Source organism: Micropterus dolomieu, linkage group LG19 (assembly GCF_021292245.1).
Source record: "Micropterus dolomieu isolate WLL.071019.BEF.003 ecotype Adirondacks linkage group LG19, ASM2129224v1, whole genome shotgun sequence".
NCBI lineage: Eukaryota > Metazoa > Chordata > Actinopteri > Centrarchiformes > Centrarchidae > Micropterus > Micropterus dolomieu.
The window spans coordinates 9,113,587-9,121,913 of NC_060168.1; positions in this window are offsets into that span (position 1 = coordinate 9,113,587).

Here is an 8,327-nt window from a genome sequence, read left to right on the forward strand (position 1 = left end):
AAACAATTCATTCTTCCTCCTAGCTGTAATCTGACAAATCACTATGATCCTCTAAGTATTGTTTATCAGTTTCTTTATCATCTATTTATCAGCTCAACCTCTTGAACTTTTGAGTTTACACAGTGTATCACAATAGCTGCTTCTATTACACCACATTGAAATACTTGGTGTTTTGTGCATCATTTCATTTTATAATGAAAGACAAATCCCACAAGTTCCCGAATTTGGCATCTTTGCATAATTTGGGGTTTTTAAAAGAATTTGAAATAAATATCTGTGGGTTTGAACACTCAGCCATGCATAATTCGTTTTTTTAACAACTGAACCACCACTGGGTGCTACGGAGTTTAGGATGAAGATGTTAGGATTTATTTACAGTAGGGTCAAACTGAATTGCAGAAATATGGCAAAACGGCCTGATGGCTGTCAGGTAAAAACCCTGTAACACCAATTTAACTGATTTTCTTGTTTTCTCTTTATTTATAGTATTACATGCTCATCCATGCGTTGACAAACTTCTCTGAACTCTTAAGAGGCTTACGGAAACAGGCATTAAGCTTTTTCTTAGCATGAATCTTTGGAAAATAATATAGGAATACGTATTTACGAACAAATTTTAACAAAGGATTCTGAAATCCTTTAAAAGACATAGCCGGCCTGATGATATGGATTCTGGGAGAAAATTCAAGAAATCCACTCCAGATATTTACTGATGTATGCCAATAGTTCATACTAAATCAAGCACTCAGAGGTTAAATAAAAGCTATGACATAAATCAGCAAAGCAGTGATTGTTTTCTACTGCCTCTGAGTGTAAGGAAAGGGTTCTGCTGGCTGCAAATCTGAAACTCATGTCTTACACCAATAACTCTTACTGCAATATGATTTGTTGTTGTTGTTGATGATTGTTTGTTTAAAATGGCGTTCTTTGACGCTGCACTTGCTGGGTGGATTAGGTGGTAACTGCCTTGTTACTGCCTGGCAACAAAACACTTTGACAATGCGGAGGATGTTTGTTCTGTGCAAGATTGCGGCATGTGTGAAGAGCCAGACCAAACGCAAAAAGAGTAAGTAAGTAAGTAAGTAAGTAAGAGCAATGCCTTAAGGGTAATAAACATGACCATATCCACTTGGTTCATGCATTTTCTTGCAGAACTCTTGAACTCCTAAAACAGAGGGGTCAACAGAGAGCTAGTTTATTCATTGGTCTCATGCAATGGTTTGCATGCAAACACACACAACAAAGGATAATTTACTCTCCTACTTTGATGATCTACATAACAAAGAAAAAGCAATAAAAAAAAACAACAGAATGAAGAGAAACATTTTGCAAAGGCATTAAAAAATGCACTTCGTATGTCCCGTGACTCTCCAAACCAACACCACCCCTCCTGCTCTGCCCCTCACCCCGCCCCAACATTGTAACACGTACACACAAACAGTGTTGTAACCGTGCAGCTGTCTGGATGTTTTTTTCCCCGTGCTTCTGATGTCCCATTGGACAAAAGCAAGTTTAAGTATGTGTGATTCTGTGCGTCTGATCCTCAAAGTCAAACACGGCTGCTCTAAATATCCGTGCCTGTTAATGGGGCCCTGAAACACACCCACACATATCTAAGCTCTGAAATATCGGAAAAATGTGTTCAAATCAGGAGGAAACCATTCAACCCTATGTCTTATTGAAAGGGCAGCGTCGACCTCGAACTCCTCATCCTCAGTTTCTTCAACAACCGTGACAGCAGCCTGGCCAAGGACGGCTTCATCAGGAAACTACACTTAGTTCTGCTGTTCCTGTTTCGGCTCAGATGCTTCCTGCACTGGCCAGCATGCGTTCTTTTCAAGTCACAACAGTGGATCTTCTTTCAAGGATTTCCTCTATTGGTGCTCTGCTGTGAGGTGGAGTGTAGCATCATTACAGCTAACCTCTCTAGATATAGCTGGACTCTGCCAGGCTTCATCAGACTCCCAAGTCCTTGCAGAAGAAAAATCTTTGGGGAGGATAACCACTCATGTTTTAAGCAGTATTGTTAATCCTGCATAACTTCAAGCCACGGATGAGAAGTAAACAACTGGATCGCGGTGGCTTATCATCAAGCAGGCCGGCATTCGGCCATTACTGCTGTTACGGAGAGCCTGTGTCGGTCCATGTTCTCAGGACAGTCTAAATTCCAGTCCTTCACAGCATGTGGGCTGACGTGTCATGTCTACACATGTGCTGTATGTGCTCTTTTCCTCTCCTCTGTCAGATCTTCTCTTTGCTGGAGAGAATCAGACATGGCAGGCTGCCAATCATCCATGGTCCAACAGCACTATGGTACACATGGACTCAACTGCTCCTGGCACTGAGCTGACCTGTTACCTGATACTGCAAAGCTTTGTCCTAAGAAGATAACATGATGGGCACATTGCCCAGTGCAGGGCAGGCTCTCAAGGATTAAATCCAGAAAGAAACAGGAAACACAGGATTTTAGCTCTTTCTTGTGATGACAATGAATAGACATCTGTCTCTGAGGTGATTTTCACCCATAGGGAAAGATGAGATACGGGGTCCCCTGCCATTCCTGTTCAGTGGTAGAAGGACAGAAAGAATGCAGGTTTAAGGCACTTCCGCATTTCAGACCTGGAGGTTCCTGCTTGATCTTTATTGAGCCTGCTATTAAGGGACACCTGCAGTGTATGACAGATAAATAGCGTTTATCTGTCATACACTGATAAACAGCGTTTATCTGGATCTTCTTGGGAGGATGTCTAATTATGTGGTGTCATGTATGGGTCACTCCTGGGGTTATGTTGGCTGTGATGCTGACCACATTCTGCTTAGCTAGAATAGGTGAGGTTTGGTGGGAATTCAGATTGACCAATGTATGATGGTTCACGGGTACCCTGCTTTCAGTTGTTTTTTCACAGCACATATACATTTTCTTGGCTGTAGGAAGGATTGAGGTGTCCTGACAACAGTTTTACAGACATCTCCTCTCTTTTGAATGGTTTTTTTTGTGGAAAATGCTTTGTGGACCACAGGGGATATTTTGGCAGCAAGGTAGACTGGCCCCAGCTCTTTTAATAAATCCATGGGCCAAACTCCAAGTAAAACATCCTCCACAATACACGTCTATGTCTATCATTTTGTGCATCTCTAAGTTCCTCGAGTCATGCACTCTCAATCTAGGACTTATGAGAGAAGATGGGTAAACCAGGTTAGAAAGGCTAGGTTGTTTATATCTGAATGTAGTCTGTAGCACACTAGTTGGCTGTTTCATAGGATGGTAAAGCTCTTAATGTTACACTCTACCTTGTGCAGACTATGTCCTTTGGTGTGTAGCCAAGCAGATGACATTCATTAGGCTCGTGTCTTGCAGCATCGTTGACTTCTTCTGCTTTGCAGCTGGGAGATTGGCCTTTCACTCAGAGCTAACCTCATATACAGCTTAACATATGTTGTTGTTTCAGTGTTGTGGGAGGAGGCTTCCTCCTGAGCCAGCAGTAAATACATGTAGAAATGAATGGACTTTTGGACTTTATTCTACTGTTGGATTTGAAGCTGAGCTTTGAAGCTCATATTGAATAATAAGATTAAACTGAACAAAGGTAAACAGAAGAGGAGTTGAGCAAAAGATCAGAATCCTGGCTAAGAAAACACCAGTAGCGCTCTAATAATTTTTGCTGCCTCTATATAATAATAATAATTATTATTATTTATTATTATTTATCTTTATTTGTAGAGCACTTTTCAAAAACAAGTTACAAAGTGCTTTAACAAGTGTAAAGACAATAATACCCAAAAGACAATAATACAAAAACAATACAAGATAAAAGCAAGAAAACAATATGAAACAATATGAAAGCTTAATACAGTGGGGAGCACATTTGCAGAGCTTAGTATGTCTGAGTAAGTGCCAACTAGTAGGGAGTGTTGGATTTTATCTTTTGATGCACACAAGTAAACATCCAATTCTGTGATCGAGAGTGATTTGGGTTCAGTGTTTCAAACAAGGAAAATACTGTATCCTGGCTTCAGTGCATGTAAAACAGATTGTTACAAATTATTTAGATTACTCAGTCCTGGGGGATTTTCCTAACTATGTGACCTTTTGACCATTTGTGATGAATATGTCACACACAAACTACAGATTACGATAATTGAATAACGTCGGAAATTATCGTCCACTCTGCATGGAGCAAAGCAACATCTGGTACGGAACTGTCCCCTGGCTCCGTCTGCAATATATTATTGTATCAGTGTATGCCTACGTATGTGAGTATATATGTGTGTGTATCTGCTGGCACTTCTGTTGGCTACATTATTTTGTGGAAGAGTGGGAGTTGCCCCAGGCTTATCGTGAAGACAGTAATGAAAAAAGAAACCCATTATAAAAACCCATCCCCCACCCTGCTCTTTTCACACTTATCTGGGTAATTAAAATAAACCCTTCAAGGTTTGATACTGGGGGGGGGGGAGAGGGAGAGGGGGGGCGCAAAGTGACCTTACATTGTCTGGAGGTTATCTTTTTCGGTTTTTTTTTGACAGCCTTTCCCTTTAGCAGTTCTATATTAACCCTGCACAAATGCACTTACGCCTATCCTTCCAACACATGGACACCAAACATGTACAAACACATACACACACTTCATATCCCCCTCCACAATGTAACAATACCCCCCCAGTGCCTCGTTGTACCCTGGGAACAGGAACACTGACTCCCGGGTGACACCAACAACTGGGAAACCTGGTGCACACATCCGGTTTATTATTGGCCAAGCAACGTTTTCAAGGAGCACAATGTTAGTGTCAGGGCAAAGGTTTTTTTTACCCCCTGTTTAGCAACAATATGAAAGATAAAGACGCCATGTGTCACAGTCAGGATAGGTGGGTACTTCCTCTATGCTTAGCCCCTGAGCAGGAAATTGTAGATACACAAAGACAACTGCAGGGATGGACGGAGGGAGATAAATTCAAGGGCTTGAAATCTTACATAACACTCAGATTAAATATGTATATTATTTAATATTTTCCATACATTTAGGATCATGTGTTTTGCCATAGCTGGGAATTTGACTATCAGTATCATAAAGGCAATATTTGATTTAAACACAATCCTAAACTCTCATAATTTCTTTCATGATTTCATTCGTTGTATTTCTTATATGCTGTGCATTCTTTCGTTGAATGTTGTTTACCCAAAGATCTGTCCCTTCTTCCAGTGCCTACCCCAAAAGTCAAAGGTCAATGGTTGCTGACAAAGGCAAGAATCTGAAAGGGCGAGACTGAGATAGTCACAGAAAAGAGACTGACAGACTGGAATTGTGTTAGTAATGACTCCAAAGTGAAACAAAAAGGCTTCTGCTGTGTTGCCTTGACGGAAGATTTCATGCTGACAAAACGTCCTCATGTGCTTTTGATGTCATTATTTTGCTCCAAGTCTCAGGAAATCCAGAAATCTGTATCCATAGTTGATTGATTTGACTGCCTGCCCTCCTCTCACCATTGTCTGTCTTCACTCAAACAGGAGGAGGCTGTACAGTATGCTGCATGTGTGAGTTGGGCCTTTTATAGTCATAGCAGGGCTATGGAGCACCACAAAGGGGACACGGAAACTGATGATCAGTACCTTTGTGCATCGTCCATCTTCCGTCTACTGTGGTTTTTCGTGTGTTCTGGAAAATCTGACAACCTGAACATGTGCAAGCTTGTTTATGTGATCAAACCCTGCTGATTTCAAATTTCAAATTTCCTGAAATTACTTCCAAATTGACCTATAAATCTCAAACACTGTCACTGATATTAGAGTCATAACTGTATTTTCATATAGTATATTAGTGTATGAATAATATTCTATGTTTTGGAATATGAATTACTGACATGAGCAGTGATTTATCTTTTTGCTGAAAGGAAATTCCAGCATTTTTCAACCCAGATTTTTTTCACATAACTGTGATAATTGTGACAAATGGGTCATAATGGTAACTTTGCTCTTGCCCATTGTGATTCATGAAACACAACTCTGGCAAGACAGTATATATTGGGTTAAGCAGCATGAGCCCCTTGAAACTTTCCAAACATCCAAACATTTTAAATCAAAAGCTTGTCGCCCATAGCCCAACTGAACATTTACTTGTGACGGCTTCTTTTATTTATTTATTTCAGGTTTAAGAAGAGGGACACTGCACACTAATAATACATAAATAAATGTGCCAGAATTAGCCAAAAGGCTATTTTACATCTGCTGTTCTTGGACAGGTGGTGATATGTCACACCTAAAACAATGAGAGGATTAAGCTGTAAATAGTCCTTACAGATTAAGCCCAATACAATAAAAATGGACAATACTAAAAGAAAGGAAAAAAGAAAAAGAAAGAAGAACAACTCTGTCATTGCCTGCATGTTTGTGTCTTGCCAGGGGCTGCTGCTTGTGTTTTACATTACCTTCAGGTCCTGGTTGTCAGAGACTATATTGGTGCAACTGGGTGCACCTGGAAGTTTATCCAGAACGCTTTTAAGATAAGTGGTTATCAATCCTTCCAGTGATGGGAATCCAGCTCCTTTTAGTGAGCTAGATCATTTGGCTCCGCTCAGCAGTGAGAGCCGACTCGGCCTCCAAATGGCTCTCCATTTAGTACCACTTTTCCTGGTCACTGCCTATGTTTGTTGCAAGAAATAAATATGCAAGATTCTTTATCTGCTATACATTGAAATATTCTGTCATATTGATGGTGCATACAGTATACTTCAGTTTAACAAAAAAGAACAGCCTTCTCTGTTCAAAAATGTTATTTGTTTGTCTTTATGCATTTAGTTTTTTTGCAGCATACAAAAGTCTCACTATGCTCAACTAAGAATTACCAAAGGAGGACCTTTCTGGATTGTATTTAACAAATACGTTACAGTTTAATTGGTGACTCTAAATTGCCCTTAGCTGTGTGTGAGTGTGAGTGGTTGTTCGTGTCCATGTGCCCTGAGATGGACTGGGGGCCTGTTCAGGGTGTACCCCCCTTTTTCCCAATGTCAGCTAGGATTGGCTCCAGTTTTCTCTGTTACTTGCTGTATGGAGAGATTCTGTCCAGCCTGCCTCTGTCTTTTCTTCCAGTTAATTTTGGACAAAGTAGTCCAATCAGAGCCAAGAACTCACCCATTGTCATAAAAGCTGCCCAGTTTGTAATTTTCCTTTAGGGACTCTATATGTAACGAGGGCATTTTCTTGCCATGATGATGCCGTTGCCCATGACGAGTGCAGACTCATTGTAGGCATAGGTGACAGTTATGACTTGATGCCAGAATAATTACTTACTTAGCTTTATCCAATTAAAGACCAAATTTTATACAACTTTGTCTAGTTCTCTACTGGTATTTGCTGCATAATACAGTGTAGAATTGTTAGTGTACATTTGTACATACTTTATGTAAAACAAATGGCAAGTCTTCTGTAAAGATTGAATAGTAGGCCTTTACAGTTAGACACACTGCCACTGTAATACACCCTTTGTGTATAGTATGAAAGATAATTCTTCATAAATGTGATGGTTTGGTCTGAATCCATAGCATTTTCATTTCAGGGAATCATTTTGCCTTTTTCCAGATACTAGGGTATACAGTACACCGTCCGTGAGACATTTATTTGATATATGACATATGGGATTATAAATGTAGATAGCTGCTAGGCAAAGTACCTCACTGTCCAGCGTGTCAGTGCCCACTGAGCCATGTTCAGGACGGGCCTACTTCCTTACTTCACGATCATCCAGACAGTTAAATTGAAATGTACACCTTTTACTAAGCATTAAATTGTTTCTTTGAGTTAAAGAGTATTGGAATCATTGCTGCCCATAGTTTACCTGTACCTTTGTTTACAAAAAAAAACATTAAAACAATTGGCTACATAAAATGTTTTTATTGGCTATGTTAAAAATCAAAGGTAAGGGCTCCAATTTCTTTTCTCCCCATTTTTTCATTCAATGTTCTCCAGAGTTCATCTTATTTTACAGCATTTATTCTTTTTTATAACATTAATTTTTCATTCTTTTCAGAATTCTTTCATTTTCTTTCAGTTTTGTCACTTGGTTTTTCATTTGTCATCGACAGAACCTAATTTTGCTAATATAGATTTGGCTTTATCTCTCTTTTTCATAAGAGCTTTTATACAGTCATTCAACCATGAAGCTGGTCTGGATTTGGCAGTACACTCCTTCATGGGAGTATGTTTGTTAATGATCTCATAAAGATGTTAAATAAAAATATGCTCACCCTCTAAATGCAGTGGCATTCTGGACCTCAGTGGGCTGCTGTCTGCTGAACACACACAAAGGACAACTGAGGTGGCTGTGAGTTTAACC